The sequence below is a fragment of the Coregonus clupeaformis genome, unplaced genomic scaffold, assembly GCF_020615455.1.
Source record: "Coregonus clupeaformis isolate EN_2021a unplaced genomic scaffold, ASM2061545v1 scaf0027, whole genome shotgun sequence".
Taxonomy (NCBI): domain Eukaryota; kingdom Metazoa; phylum Chordata; class Actinopteri; order Salmoniformes; family Salmonidae; genus Coregonus; species Coregonus clupeaformis.
Genome location: NW_025533482.1, coordinates 1,336,028 through 1,353,351, shown reverse-complemented (window position 1 = coordinate 1,353,351; position 17,324 = coordinate 1,336,028). Strand labels below are relative to the sequence as shown.

Here is a 17,324-nt window from a genome sequence, read left to right as displayed (position 1 = left end):
CTGATAACAAGTTCAAACAGGTGCCATTAATACAGGTAACGAGTGGAGGGCAGAGGAGCCTCTTAAAGAAGAAGTTACAGGTCTGTGAGAGCCTGAAATCTTGCTTGTTTGTAGGTGACCAAATGCTTATTTTCCACCATAATTTGCAAATAAATTCATTAAAAATCCTACAATGTGATTTTCTGGATTTCTTTTTCTCAATTTGTCTGTCATAGTTGACGTGTACCTATGACGAAAATTACAGGCCTCTCTCATCTTTTTAAATGGGAGAACTTGCACAATTGGTGGCTGACTAAATACTTTTTTCCCCCACTGTACATTTTTTTTTGACTTTGCTATTCTATCCCTATTAATTTAGCTTTTCTCTTTCTGAAAAGAGAAGATGTTTGTTTAAACACAGGCAGCTTTTAGGGAAGCACTTCTGTTGTTGGGTTATACAACGGACGAGTAGCCAGCAGTTGAAGCTTACATTTTTTTGCATATGTGGGAACTCCTTCAAGACTGCTGGAAAGCCAAGAGTGAGCAAAGCTGTCATCAAGGCAAAGGGTACCTATTTGAAGAATAGCAAGAACACTTTTTTGGTTATTACATTGTCGTATCTGATGAGTGGTGGTTATTATTGCTGTCAACAAAGAGTCCGTTATGCTGCATCGTATTAGAGGCTTTTATTAAAATCACGAGGTTACAGCATAAATGACAGGTGACATGACACCCGGGGAGCGACGCCTCCGAATGGCTGCTCGCTCTGACGTCCTCTTCGTTTAACCCCCCTATTTATAAACAATGAAACTCCCTCTTCTGGCCAATCACCAGTCTCCCCTGTCTACAACACACTTCCGGTCTGTTGTATTTGGCGTCACACCCAAAACATTCCCTCTTGATACTAATACAAACACCATTCCATTTCTTCATGAAAACCATTTAACAAAGACATAATCTTCAGATACTATAACATGATTCCATATGTTATTTCATAGTTTTGATGTCTTCACTATTATTCTACAATGTAGAAAATAGTAAAAATAAAGAAAATCCCTTGAATGAGTAGTTGTGTCAAAACTTTGGACTTGTAGTGTGTATATATATATATATATATACAGTGGGGAAAAAAAGTATTTAGTCAGCCACCAATTGTGCAAGTTCTCCCACTTAAAAAGATGAGAGAGGCCTGTAATTTTCATCATAGGTACACGTCAACTATGACAGACAAAATGAGAAAAAAAATTCCAGAAAATCACATTGTAGGATTTTTTATGAATTTATTTGCAGATTATGGTGGAAAATAAGTATTTGGTCACCTACAAACAAGCAAGATTTCTGGCTCTCACAGACCTGTAACTTCTTCTTTAAGAGGCTCCTCTGTCCTCCACTCGTTACCTGTATTAATGGCACCTGTTTGAACTTGTTATCAGTATAAAAGACACCTGTCCACAACCTCAAACAGTCACACTCCAAACTCCACTATGGCCAAGACCAAAGAGCTGTCAAAGGACTCCAAAAACAAAATTGTAGACCTGCACCAGGCTGGGAAGACTGAATCTGCAATAGGTAAGCAGCTTGGTTTGAAGAAATCAACTGTGGGAGCAATTATTAGGAAATGGAAGACATACAAGACCACTGATAATCTCCCCTCGATCTGGGGCTCCACGCAAGATCTCACCCTGTGGGGTCAAAATGATCACAAGAACGGTGAGCAAAAATCCCAGAACCACACGGGGGACCTAGTGAATGACCTGCAGAGAGCTGGGACCAAAGTAACAAAGCCTACCATCAGTAACACACTACGCTGCCAGGGACTCAAATACTGCAGTACCAGACGTGTCCCCCTGCTTAAGCCAGTACATGTCCAGGCCCGTCTGAAGTTTGCTAGAGTGCATTTGGATGCTCCAGAAGAGGATTGGGAGAATGTCAGATGAAACCAAAATATAACTTTTTTGGTAAAAACTCAACTCAGTCGTGTTTGGAGGACAAAGAATGCTGAGTTGCATCCAAAGAACACCATACCTACTGTGAAGCATGGGGGTGGAAACATCATGCTTTGGGGCTGTTTTTCTGCAAAGGGAGCAGGACGACTGATCCGTGTAAAGGAAAGAATGAATGGGGCCATGTATCGTGAGATTTTGAGTGAAAACCTCCTTCCATCAGCAAGGGCATTGAAGATGAAACGTGGCTGGGTCTTTCAACATGACAATGATTCCAAACTCACCGCCCGGGCAACGAAGGAGTGGCTTCGTAAGAAGCATTTCAAGGTCCTGGAGTGGCCTAGCCAGTCTCCAGATCTCAACCCCATAGAAAATCTTTGGAGGGAGTTGAAAGTCCGTGTTGCCCAGCGACAGCCCCAAAACATCACTGCTCTAGAGGAGATCTGCATGGAGGAATGGGCCAAAATACCAGCAACAGTGTGTGAAAACCTTGTGAAGACTTACAGAAAACGTTTGACCTGTGTCATTGCCAACAAAGGGTATATAACAAAGTATTGAGAAACTTTTGTTATTGACCAAATACTTATTTTCCACCATAATTTGCAAATAAATTCATTAAAAATCCTACAATGTGATTTTCTGGATTTTTTTCCCTCATTTTGTCTGTCATAGTTGACGTGTACCTATGATGAAAATTACAGGCCTCTCTCATCTTTTTAAGTGGGAGAACTTGCACAATTGGTGGCTGACTAAATACTTTTTTTCCCCACTGTATATATAAACTAAGCAAAAAAAGAAACGTCCCTTTTTCAGGACCCTGTCTTTCAAAGATAATTCGTAAAAATCCAAATAACTTCACAGATCTTCATTGTAAAGGGTTTAAACACTGTTTCCCATGCTTGTTCAATGAACCATAAACAATTAATGAACATGCACCTGTGGAACAGTCGTTAAGACACTAACAGCTTACAGACGGTAGGCAATTAAGGTCACAGTTATGAAAATTAGGACACTAAAGAGGCCTTTCTACTAACTCTGAAAAACACCAAAAGAAAGATGCCCAGGGTCCCTGATCATCTGCGTGAACATGCCTTAGGCATGCTGCAAGGAAGCATGAGGACTGCAGATGCCAGGGCAATAAATTGCAATGTCCGTAATGTGAGACGCCTAAGACAGCGCTACAGGGAGACAGGACAGACAGCTGATCGTCCTCGCAGTGGCTGATCACTTGTAAGAACACCTGCACAGGATTGGTACACCCGAACATCACACCTGCGGGACAGGTACAGGATGGCAACAACAAATGCCCGAGTTACACCATTAATGCACAATCCCTCCATCAGGGCTCAGACTGTCCGCAATAGGCTGAGAGAAGCTGGACTGAGAGCTTGTAGGCCTGTTGTAAGGCAGGTCCTCACCAGACATCAGGCAACAACTTTGCCTATGGGCACAAACCCACCGTCGCTGGACCAGACAGGACTGGCAAAAAGTGCTCTTCACTGACGAGCCACGGTTTTGTATCACCAGTGGTGATGGCAGGAGTTGCGTTTATCGTTGAAGGAATGAGCGTTGCACTGAGGCCTGTACTCTGGAGCGGGATCGATTTGGAGGTAGAGGGTCTGTCATGGTCTGGGGCGTCACATCATCATCGGACTGAGCTTGTTGTCATTGCAGGCAATCTCAATGCTGTGCGTTACAGGGAAGACATCCTCCTCCCTCATGTGGTACCCTTCCTGCAGGCTCATCCTGACATGACACTCCACATGACAATGACACCAGCCATACTGCTCGTTCTGTGCGTGATTTCCTGCAAGACAGGAATGTCAGTGTTCTGCCATGGCCAGCGAAGAGCCTGGATCTCAATCCCATTGAGCACGTTTGGGACCTGTTGGATCAGAGGGTGAGGTCTAGGGCCATTCCCCCCAGAAATGTCCGGGAACTTGCAGGTGCCTTGGTGGAAGAGTGGGGTAACATCTCACAGCAAGAACTGGCAAATCTGGTGCAGTCCATGAGGAGGAGATGCACTGCAGTACTTAAGGCAGCTGGTGGCCACACCAGATACTGACTGTTACTTTTGATTTTGATCCCCCCTTTGTTCAGGGACACATTATTCAATTTCTGTTAGTCACATGTCTGTGAAACTTGTTCAGTTTATGTCTCAGTTGTTAAATCTTGTTATATTCATAGAAATATTTACACATGTTAAGTTTGCTGAAAATAAATGCAGTTGACAGTGAGAGGACGTTTCTTTTTTTGCTGAGTTATATATATATATATACTGCTCAAAAAAATAAAGGGAACACTAAAATAACACATCCTAGATCTGAATGAATGAAATAATCTTATTAAAAACTTTTTTCTTTACATAGTTGAATGTGCTGACAACAAAATCACACAAAAATGATCAATGGAAATCAAATGTATCAACCCATGGAGGTCTGGATTTGGAGTCACCCTCAAAATTAAAGCGGAAAACCACACTACAGGCTGATCTAACTTTGATGTAATGTCCTAAAAACAAGTCAAAATCAGGCTCAGTAGTGTGTGTGGCCTCCACGGGCCTGTATGACCTCCCTACAACGTGCCTGGGCATGCTCCTGATGAGGTGGCGGATGGTCTCCTGAGGGATCTCCTCCCAGACCTGGACTAACGCATCCGCCAACTCCTGGACAGTCTGTGGTGCAACGTGGCGTTGGTGGATGGAGCGAGACATGATGTCCCAGATGTGCTCAATTGGATTCAGGTCTGGGGAACGGGCGGGCCAGTCCATAGCATCAATGCCTTCCTCTTGCAGGAACTGCTGACACACTCCAGCCACATGAGGTCTAGCATTGTCTTGCATTAGGAGGAACCCAGGGCCAACCGCACCAGCATATGGTCTCACAAGGGGTCTGAGGATCTCGTCTCGGTACCTAATGGCAGTCAGGCTACCTCTGGCGAGCACATGGAGGGCTGTGCGACCCCCAAAGAAATGCCACCCCACACCATGACTGACCCACCGCCAAAAGGGTCATGCTGGAGGATGTTGCAGGCAGCAGAACGTTCTCCAAGGCGTCTCCAGACTCTGTCACGTCTGTCACGTGCTCAGTGTGAACCTGCTTTCATCTGTGAAGAGCACAGGGCACCAGTGGTGAATTTGCAAATCTTGGTGTTCTCTGGCAAATGCCAAACGTCCTGCACGGTGTTGGGCTGTAAGCACAACCCCCACCTGTGGACATCGGGCCCTCATACCACCCTCATGGAGTCTGTTTCTGACCGTTTGAGCAGACACATGCACATTTGTGGCCTGCTGGAGGTCATTTTGCAGGGCTCTGGCAGTGCTCCTCCTGCTCCTCCTTGCACAAAGGTGGAGGTAGCAGTCCTGCTGCTGGGTTGTTGCCCTCCTACGGCCTCCTCCACGTCTCCTGATGTACTGGCCTGTCTCCTGGTAGCACCTTCATGCTCTGGACACTACGCTGACAGACACAGCAAACCTTCTTGCCACAGCTCGCATTGATGTGCCATCCTGGATGAGCTGCACTACCTGAGCCACTTGTGTGGGTTGTAGACTACGTCTCATGCTACCACTAGAGTGAAAGCACCGGCAGCATTCAAAAGTGACCAAAACATCAGCCATGAAGCATAGGAACTGAGAAGTGGTCTGTGGTCACCAACTGCAAAACCACTTCTTTATTGGGGGTGTCTTGCTAATTGCCTATAATTTCCACCTGTTGTCTATTCCATTTGCACAACAGCATGTGAAATTTATTGTCAATCAGTGTTGCTTCCTAAGTGGACAGTTTGATTTCACAGAAGTGTGATTGACTTGGAGTTACATTCTGTTGTTTAAGTGTTCCCTTAATTTTTTTGAGCAGTGTATATATATATATATATATATATATATATATATATATATATATATATATATATATATATATATATATATATATATATATATATATTGTGATGTCACGAGAGGCTGTGTCCTGGAGGGACGTTACATCCCCTGAGGTGGCTGCAAACCCAGACAGCTATGGCTCCATCTGCTGGTATGGTCGGGAACTCCACCCCTCTATGGCCAATCTTCCCACGCAGCTGAAACAAATGAGGAGCTGATGAGCTGAAGGTTTGGGAAGGGAAGAGACACACTGAGGGAGTGTGTGGGGGGTGAAGAGACACAGTCTCCAACCTGGGCTCTCTGGAGGACAAGAGTGCTGCACGTCCACTTCCATAAGGAATATAAGGATTTGGAGATACTTACCTTTGGGAAATACTCACCTTTGGATATATGCACCTGTGGAAATACGTGTGGGACATTTGGAAGGACGTTTTGCTGGGTTCCACTAGCTGCAACGTGGAATACAGTAAGACTGGGGAAAAGTTATTTGAGCGAGGGAGAGTTATGATTTTGGATGTGGAAGAGACATCCCTGAACTGTTAACCCTTAAAGAGCCACCAGAGAACAGAATTGTGTTATACTTTCGTTAGTTTCCCAAGACCTTTAATAAAATCCTTGTTTTGGTTGAACCTGGTCTCCTTGCACTACTTGAGCAATCCCGCTGAAAGCTGTGTAGCCTCTCGTGACATCACAGATGGTGGAGAATACGGGCACGCTCAAGCGTTAATAGTGCATGTCAGAGGAGGATACCGAAGGTTTGATCACCCAGTTTCCAAGTTGGCCGTAGGCTCCCCGCCGACTGAAATGGAGGACATATTGAAAGCCCTTGTTGCTGGCCAGCAAGCCCAGATGCAAGCAAACGTGGCTCTCTTGGAGGAGCAAAAGAAAGCCAACCTTCTGAAGGCAGAGGAATTGCAGTTGCAGAGACAGAGGGTTGTCCAAAATACCCGCCCAATAAAGGCAAGTGACTTTATATCTAAGATGGGAGCTACCGATGACATTGAGGCATACCTGCATGCATTTGAGGCCACGGCCACTAGGGAAGCCTGGCCCAAGCAACAGTGGGTTGGTCTGTTAGCCCCCTTTCTAACCGGGGAATCGCTGAATGCTGTCCGGGACCTGGGCCCTGACCAGGTTACTGACTATGATGCCCTGAAGTCTGAGATCCTCAGCAGATATGGACTCACAAAGTTTGGTATGGCCCAGCGCTTTCACAGCTGGACCTTCCAACCAGACCAACCTCCTCGGGCGCAGATGCATGAACTTGTCCGAATCGCAAGGAAATGGCTGGATCCGCAGAGGAATACAGCAGCGGCGGTGGTGGAGGCCGTTGTGGTGGATCGTTACCCACGCGCCCCTGCCTTATGAGGCAAAACGGTTCATCAGTCAACAGGCCTTGACCACGGCTGATCTGACCGTGGAAGCTGTGGAAAAGTACCAGGCCACAGCGGAGATGCTGAATGCTTCCCGAAAAAGACCCCAGGAGGGCGGCCCCCACCACAAATGGGAAGAACCTGTCCAAAGGACCCCAAGGTCTCGAACCCAGCCACGTCAGGACTTATCCCGGCTCCAGGGGGAGCCAGAAACCAGGCGGGTCCAAGAAGAGTACACCAGGAGGGGAAACTCGACAGTGTTACCGGTGTGGGGAGATGGGACATATCTCCTGGCAGTGTGGGAAACCAGCCGATGAACCTATGCCCACTGCGGAGTCCTCCAGCTCAGCACCCACACACCGTGTTGCCTCGCTCTTGGGAGTCGAGATGGCGGCCCAGATCGACCCCCCACCTGCCCGGTAACTGTGAATCACCATGATGTGGAGGCCTTACTGGATTCTGGTAGCCGGGCCACCCTGGTGCGTAAGGATTTGGTGGGCCCAACGTGTCTGACCCCGGGGAAAGTCCTCCCAGTTTCCTGTGTCCATGGGGGACACCAGAGAATACCCCATTACTGAACTTACAATGACCAGCACACGGGGAACCATACACACGACGGCGGGGGTGGTTGATTCCCTCCCCGTCCCTGTCCTAATTGGACGAGACTGCCCAGCCTTTACCCACTCTGGAGAGAGTCTCAGGAGAGGATAACCCGAGTACCTCGGAAACGGAGAGGCAAGACTCATCCTGGGAAGGCTCCGGTGCAATCCTCCCGAGTTACTCACTCCCGCCCCGGGCTCTGATAGGGATGGCAGGTGCCCAGACCGACACAGAGACGGAGCTACAGAATCTGGACAAAGAACTGTCTGGTCTGAAGGGGACCGCTGAGAGGTATCGTTTGTTAAAGCAACAGTTAGACATGAAGACAGAAGAGTTAGATATCCTCCAGGCTAAACTCCAACAGAGCTCCTTCCATAAGCAACAGGAGGAGCTGGAGAGGCTGCGCAGGACCATCGAGGAGTGTGAGGGAGACCCTGCGCAGTAGTAAGGAGGTCCAGAAGAAGGCAGAGGAGAAGTACAAGGTGTTGGAGAACAAGATGAAGAATGCGGAGGCAGAGAGAGAGAAGGAACTGAAAGCTGCTCAACAGAAGCTAAACTCTGCTAAAACCAAGGCTGATGCGTTCAGTAAGAAACTCAAGGAGAGACAACAGGAGGCTGAGTCCCTGGTCCTAGAGGTGGAGGAGTTGAAGAGAGAGCAGGCTGGCAAGCACCACGGCAATGCGGACGCCCTCTCCCGGCGTGATGCCTTCTTCGCTGCCTTTACCCCGACGAGGACGTCGGTCCCGAGGAGGGGGATGTGTGATGTCACGAGAGCTGTGTCCTGAGGGACGTTAGCATCCCTGAGGTGGCTGCAAACCCAGACAGCTATGGCTCCATCTGCTGGTTGGTCGGGAACTCCACCCCTCTATGGCCAATCTTCCCACGCAGCTGAAACAAATGAGGAGCTGATGAGCTGAAGGTTTGGGAAGGGGAAGAGACACACTGAGGGGAGTGTGTGGGGTGAAGAGACACAGTCTCCAACCTGGGCTCTCTGGAGGACAAGAGTGCTGCACGTCCACTTCCATAAGGAATATAAGGATTTGGAGATACTTACCTTTGGGAAATACTCACCTTTGGATATATGCACCTGTGGAAATACGTGTGGGACATTTGGAAGGACGTTTTGCTGGGTTGGCCACTAGCTGCAACGTGGAATACAGTAAGACTGGGGAAAAGTTATTTGAGCGAGGGAGAGTTATGATTTTGGATGTGGAAGAGACATCCCTGAACTGTTAACCCTTAAAGAGCCACCAGAGAACAGAATTGTGTTATACTTTCGTTAGTTTCCCAAGACCTTTAATAAAATCCTTGTTTTGGTTGAACCTGGTCTCCTTGCACTACTTGAGCAATCCCGCTGAAAGCTGTGTAGCCTCTCGTGACATCACAATATATATATATATATATATATATATATATATATATATATATATAGATTGCTTGTCATCGGGACACTATGTGAGGCGGTCAAGGCTCTCTTACTCTCACAGTATGAGAGGGTCGACAACGTTAGGAGAATGGCCTATATCCTCTCCCAATGTCTTTATAGCTTTCGTACACCGAATGTAGGGAGAGGAAGGAAAGGGCTCAAGTGTAATCAATCGGCTTGTGAAACCGCCCAGAGTGAAGGTACTATCAGGCCATGTTGTGCAGTGTGCTTTGAATTTGAAGTGAATATCTTATTGCATATTGTGAGATGCTGATCTGTTTGCACTGTGCAGTTGATAACCAATGCAATAAACGCTACAGTGTCCACCTTCTTAACATGCAATATGTCAGAATGCCTCTGTTGACAGAAAATATTATCTGGTGTCTCTCCTCCTACTACCATTATTTCTTCAACTTCACTCCTTTCTTCCACTCTTCTCACCGCCTCCGTATAGGAGACATGCTGGACAGCCCTTATTCTTACCACCTCTGTCTCCTTCACCCTAACAGGACACATCAGAAATTCGGATGCATTTTCACCACCACAATTGCAGCATTTAGGCTCAGCTAGCATACAATACCCCTCCTGTCTACATGTACTTGACACATGCATGGGTCACACACGCATTTATCACACTGCATGGGTTTGGGCACAAAGGCTATAACAGGGTATCTCATAAAACCCAAATCCACGTGAGAAGGGACTACAGAATGGATTGATTGGGCTTCCTCACTCCATCCACCATGAGGGTCAGTCGGTGTGCACCAACCACTTGATCCAATTCTTTACATATATCCTTTGTTTTTACTTCTAGCGCCACCCCAGCGATAACACCCTTGATAGGCACCCTGCGTTGAAGATCCACACACAACACATTCTAATCCAATATCTTCTTGAGGCGCAGAGCACGCTCCTTCTGTTCCATAGATCGACGGGGCTGTAGTGTCCACATCACCAACAAACTATCATAGTCCAAACACACCAAGACAGTCGTGAAGAGGGCATGGCAACACTTTTTCACCCTCAGGAGACTGAAAAGATTTGGCATGGGTCCCCAGATTCTCAAAAAGTTATACAGCTGCACCATCGAGGGTATCCTGACTGGTTGCATCACTGCCTGGTACGGCAACTGCTCAGCATCGGACCATAAAGTGCTACAAAGGGTGGTGCGTACGGCCCAGTACATCACTGGGGCGAAACTTCCTGCAATCCAGGACGTATATACTAGGCGGTGTCAGAGGAAGGGGCCAAAAATTGTCAAAGACTCTAGTCACCCAAGTCATAGACTGTTTTCTCTGCTACCGCACGGCAAGCGGTACCGGAGCGCCAAGTCTAGGTCCAAAAGGCTTCTACCCCCCAAGCTACAAGACTGCTGAACAATTAATCAAATGGCCATCCAGACTATTTAAAGTTGAAGTCGGAAGTTTACATACACCTTAGCCAAATACAGTGGGGAAAAAGTATTTAGTCAGCCACCAATTGTGCAAGTTCTCCCATTTAAAAAGATGAGAGAGGCCTGTAATTTTCATCATAGGTACACGTCAACTATGACAGACAAATTGAGAAAAATTAATCCAGAAAATCACATTATAGGATTTTTAATGAATTTATTTGCAAATTATGGTGGAAAATAAGTATTTGGTCACCTACAAACAAGCAAGATTTCTGGCTCTCACAGACCTGTAACTTCTTCTTTAAGAGGCTCCTCTGTCCTCCACTCGTTACCTGTATTAATGACACCTGTTTGAACTTGTTATCAGTTTAAAAGACACCTGTCCACAACCTCAAACAGTCACACTCCAAACTCCACTATGGCCAAGACCAAAGAGCTGTCAAAGGACACCAGAAACAAAATTGTAGACCTGCACCAGGCTGGGAAGACTGAATCTGCAATAGGTAAGCAGCTTGGTTTGAAGAAATCAACTGTGGAAGCAATTATTAGGAAATGGAAGACATACAAGACCACTGATAATCTCCCTCCGATCTGGGGCTCCACGCAAGATCTCACCCCGTGGGGTCAAAATGATCACAAGAACGGTGAGCAAAAATCCCAGAACCACACGGGGGACCTAGTGAATGACCTGCAGAGAGCTGGGACCAAAGTAACAAAGCCTACCATCAGTAACACACTACGCCGCCAGGGACTCAAATCCTGCAGTGCTAGACGTGTCCCCTGCTTAAGCCAGTACATGTCCAGGCCCGTCTGAAGTTTGCTAGAGTGCATTTGGATGATCCAGAAGAGGATTGGGGAGAATGTCATATGGTCAGATGAAACCAAAATATAACTTTTTTGGTAAAAACTCAACTTGTCGTGTTTGGAGGACAAAGAATGCTGAGTTGCATCCAAAGAACACCATACCTACTGTGAAGCATGGGGGTGGAAACATCATGGTTTGGGGCTGTTTTTTCTGCAAACGGACCAGGAACGACTGATCCGTGTAAAGGAAAGAATGAATGGGGCCATGTATCGTGAGATTTTGAGTGAAACACCTCCTTCCATCAGCAAGGGCATTGAAGATGAAACGTGGCTGGGTCTTTCAGCATGACAATGATCCCAAACACACCGCCCGGGCAAGGAAGGAGTGGCTTCGTAAGAAGCATTTCAAGGTCCTGGAGTGGCTCTAGCCAGTCTCCAGATCTCAACCCCATAGAAAATCTTTGGAGGAGTTGAAAGTCTGTGTTGCCCAGCGACAGCCCCAAAACATCACTGCTCTAGAGGAGATCTGCATGGAGGAATGGGCCAAAATACCAGCAACAGTGTGTGAAAACCTTGTGAAGATTTACAGAAAACGTTTGACCTGTGTCATTGCCAACAAAGGGTATATAACAAAGTATTGAGAAACTTTTGTTATTGACCAAATACTTATTTTCTACCATCATTTGCAAATAAATTCATTAAAAATCCTACAATGTGATTTTCTGGATTTTTTTTCCTCATTTTGTCTGTCATAGTTGATGTGTACCTATGACGAAAATTACAGGCCTCTCTCATCTTTTTAAGTGGGAGAACTTGCACAATTGGTGGCTGACTAAATTCTTTTTTTCCCCACTGTAGCTTATATCCCGCCAGCTGTATGTTATCCATGTCGTCGTTCAGCCACGACTCGGTGAAACACAAGATATGACCGTTTTTAATGTCCCGTTGGTAGGACATCCTTGATCTTAGGTCATCCATTTTGTTTTCCAATGATTGTACATTGGCTAATAGGACTGATGGAAGAGGCAGATTACTCGCTCGCCGTCGGATCCTTACAAGGTACCCCGACCTACGTCCACGATATCTCTGTCTCTTTCTCATGCGAATGACAGGGCTTTGGGCCTTGTCGGGTATCTGTAGAATATCCTTCGCATCCGACTCGTTGAAGGAAATATCTTTGTCCAATACGAGGTGAGTAATCACTGTCCTGATATCCAGAAGCTCGTTTTGGTCATAAGAGAAGGTGGCAGAAACATTATGTACATAATAAATTACAAATAATGCAAAAAAAACACACATAATAGCACAATTGGTTAGGGGGCCATGAAACGGCAGCCATCTCCTCCAGCGTCATTCTATTTAAAGAAAAAGTGAGTTGCGTAAAAAAGGGGTTCAATGCAAATAGTCCGGGTAGCCATTTGATGAACTGTTTAGCAGTCTTATGATATAGGACCCACCTTCTTTTTTCCCCTTTTACCCCCCTTTTTCAATATTTTCTTATCAACACGCTCAGGAGAGGTGACGGTGGAGTCATGCATCCTCCGAAACCTGACCCGCCAAACCGCGCTACTTAACACCGTGTTGCAACTAACACGCGCTAGCTTAACCCGGAAGCCAGGTGTGTCGGAGGAAACACCTTTCAACTGGTGAACACCGTTCACCCGGCCCGTTCAACGGCACCAGGCCCGCCACAAGGAGTCGCTAGAACGCGATGAGCCAAGTAAAGCCCCGCCGGCCAAACCTTCCCCTAACCCAAAAGATGCTGGGCCAATTGTGCGCTGTCCTATGGGACTCCCGGCCACAGCCGGTTGTGGCACAGCCCGGGAATGAACCCGGGTTTGTAGTAACGCCAGTGCCTTAGACTGCTGCGCCACTTGGGAGGCCCTGGATCCACCTTCTGTTTCAAGACGGTATTCAGCTTGTCGAAATATTCTTTCAGAGACGCGTTGCCTGAAGTAACCAACCCTCCATCTCCAGAGGATGCCCCAACTCCACATCTGACCCGGAGACAATATAGAATGGTGGTGAGTGTATTAGTTCTGTCTTAGGAAAGTTTATGAAAATATTAGGGGGAAAATGTGGTCTGTTTAAATAACTGTAGAGTGTCTAAATTCAATATCAGTGCCCACGATTGTCTGCCCCCCAAATATAACCTATAGCCCTCAAACTCAACTCTGGACCTTGAAGCCAGTTCCACTTCCCTTTTCCATCGTTCCCCTCTAATCAGGGACTGATTTAGGCCTGTGACACCAGGTGTGCAATTAATTATCAGGTAAAACAGAAAACCAACAGGCTCAGGACCTCATAAAATAAATTGCAGTGTAAATTGTCTACTTTCTAATCCTAACGGTTGCAAATACATTTTCATGCTGTAATGAACACTTGGATATGTGCGCTTGCCCTTACCTGTGGCGCTGGAGGTTGATAAAGCGGTGGATGGGAATGCCATTTTCCGGCAGGCCTTCCAGAGGAAAATTACCTCCCTGAAAGAATTAGAAAACACAACATTCAGGTTGAGCTATTCAGTTAATAAAAATAGTTAGATAACTCATCTCAAGTCAAACGTTATTTCAAAAATGTACCAGGTCTCTCAGTAGGTTGTGTGTTGTTCGCACCAGATGTCCTTGTAGCTTGCAACGTATTGGCTTGGAGCAAACTTGCGCGAGGCACAGGAAGGAGCTCATCCAAGTGATAGCCTTAAATGCCATTCATAGGGTAGTTAGATGACCTACAACAAAGGCATATTGTTAGAATATAATCCTGAAAATGATTAATTCGTTGAAGCCTGAAGCAATGATCAAATGATAGCATATTGACTCACTTATTGCAAGTATATTGGACAATTCCTCCAGAGTCAGAATGTGGTTTGTGTTCTGATCCCATATCTGCGACTTAACTTAAATTGTGAGGATTTAAATGATAAACAAAAAGTGAAGGGGTGTCTCTGTTTGAGTTATGATTGAATTTGGGAAAGTTTCGCTTAGTGAATCGCAAGACCGGATTTCTATTTTCGTGTCCTGCACTTCCCTCTCGTCATGTTCCGATTGTTCCTTGAAGGGAGGCACGTGGTCCTAAGTTTTAAAAATGTAACTCATAGCTTGCCTTGCGAAGTCTCAAACTTAGCTAAAACAGACAGGAAGAGGGAGAGAGAGAATGTCGACCCTTTAACTTTAAAATGAGTAGACCTCTTTATGTCTTTATCAATACCAACATTATTAAACGAATGGCTGTTGTATGGGCTAAGGGTACTACTATGTTTTTTTGTATCACAAAACTGCTATTTCCTGCTATTTTCTCTTTCTCTCTGTGAGTGTCTGTGAGAGCGAGGAAGTGATATGATTATTTAATATGATCTCTTTCTCTTTGCTTCTTTTGTCTTTAACCCCATTAATGTCTATACATTTGAATTCAATTGTTGATTATAAGTGATGATTAAAATAAATAGGAATTAACCAGCATTTTATGACGTCTGTATCTGAATACATTTAATATTTCATCATTATGCGAGACTAGTAGGCCAAAATGAATAAACCAATGTGCCAATGTGTTGTTTAAACATTATCGTAGGTTTATTAGAAAATGACCTAAATAAAAATCCTTAATACTACATCGTCCTGGACATGCGACGCTTAAGGGGTAATTTCTGCGATTGCTACAACCATTTTGTGACTTTAAATTGTTGATACACAGAATACAGCCATTGATTCTTGAAGAATATATAACTTTTAAAGGCCTCATGAGCTTAGTTAAAGGGTCGTATCTCATCAGAACCTCAAATATAAGCTCTTTTAAGCCATTGGTTAAAACAATGTAAATATATATTTTTTAAACACTGTAGAGCTTCAAGATGTAGATAAGACTATAATGTTGATCTCATGGATGATCCTTCCTTGCATCCATAGCTCTGTATAATGGTTATATTTCTTCAACCCCATCCCTCAGCTATTTACCAAAATGGTGGTTGAGCTTTCGTATTTGAACTGCAGACTGCCCCTTTAACAAAGTCAGTCTATAAATAATAATAATAATAATATGCCATTTAGCAGACGCTTTTATCCAAAGCGACTTACAGTCATGCGTGCATACATTTTTGTGTATGGGTATAAACAACTGAATAAATGAAATAATTAATGGATGAATCCATGAATGAATGAATGCATATATAAATGAATAAATGAAAACGATATGAGAATAGATGCATGTAGTTTTCATTTAATTTTAATATAAATAAACGAATAAATAAATACATAGTGTAAACATAAATATCAGTCAACCAATCTTTCTAAATAATACACTGAGTGTACAAACATTAGGAACACCTTCTTAATATTGAGTTGCACCCCCTTTTGCCCTCAGAACAGCCTCAATTCGTTGGGGCATGCGTTCAACCGGAATGCTGGCCCATGTTGACTCCAATGCTTCCCACATTTGTGTCAAGCTGGCTGGATGTCCTTTGGGTGGTGGACCATTCTTGATACACAGGGGAAACTGTTGAGCGTGAAAAACCCAGCAGTGTTGCAGTTCTTTACACATTCAAACCGGTGCGCCTGGTACCTACTACCACACTCCCTTCAAAGGCACTTAAATATTTTGTCTTGTCCATTCACCCTTTGAATTGCAAACGTACATAATCGATCTCTCAATTATCTCAAGGCTTAAACATCCTTCTTTAATCTGTCTCTGCCCCTTCATCTACACTGATTGAAGTGGATTTATAAGGTGACATCAATAATGGATCATAGCTTTCACCTGGATTCACCTTGTCAGTCTGTCATGGAAAGAGACAGTGTTCCTAATGTTTTGTACACTCAGTGTATAACCTATAGGCTACAGAAGAGGGATCATACTTACGCATAACTTTTACTTTTCAACTTGACGATATATGATGTTTTGGAACTGGTTAAGTGCTGTTTTGTTCCAGGTGACAGAAGTCAGGCTTTTGTTAAATAATTGGGCCACATATCCCATAGCCTCTAATGCAACCACAGAGACGTCCTCGACCTGGATAAAATAAAATAGGGTTTTAGGCACATACCATTTTGAAATTTCAAGAAGTCATACTGTAGTTTAGGCTATCAAAATCTTGCTACGATACTGAAGCGTATCCTACCTGTGTGTTCATGTAAACATCCTCTGGAAACATTTGTTTGTATTTTTCTTCTGCACACATACGTGGAAAGTATCCACCCTGAAATAGAACTCATATCAATATCAAGAAGTTAACTGTATTGGGATAGTGACCTTAAATTAAATATTGTGGTACAGAGAGGGAAAGCATTGGTTAGACATAACATGTGCTATAATGCAAAATAAAAATGTGAATATCATTGCGAACCTTGCGCATCAATTTGTGCACACCAAACAGCAGACTTGCAATTAAAATTTCTCACCATCTCTGAGAGCAGAACTATGCTATTATCGTTCATGCTCCTCAACCTAGACTGCGTCCACCTGCAAGGTTTGGATGCTGCTGTGCCTTGGCAGAACATGGTCAGGCAAATGCTCAACCATTTCAATACAGTCATGTTTCTTTTATTAGAACTTGAGTGCAACGGTGCATACAATGGTGCAGTGCTCTCTCCTAGCAAATTAAGGCCATGTTCAATATAAATATGCTCAAATTGTGGACATTCTACACCACAGATTCTGTGTAGAGTTAACCAGAAAGTGTGTTCAGTAGGCGTAGCACAACGGTCACATTTTGCTCACACATTTAATCTGTTGTGACTCTCTTTTGATCAGGTAGTGTAATCTGAAGCATGACTGTTCAGTGTTAATATTGCACATCTTTTAAATAAAAACACATTTTATTAATAGAGTGACTGGTAGTGTTGAATGAAAGCTAAAGCCGTACCGCCTCTATAATCGAGAGTAGAGCGCAGTGGTATTGTCTTTGCTGCCAGTATGCAGGGGAATTACTTTTCCTTTT

General features: G+C 44.7%; 1 pseudogene; it reads right to left on the bottom strand.

The window, feature by feature from the left end:
* The window catches only part of LOC123483104, a 40,230-nt pseudogene extending 23,310 nt beyond the window's left edge, over positions 1-16,920 (bottom strand).
* Between the last annotated feature and the right edge of the window lie 404 nt (positions 16,921-17,324).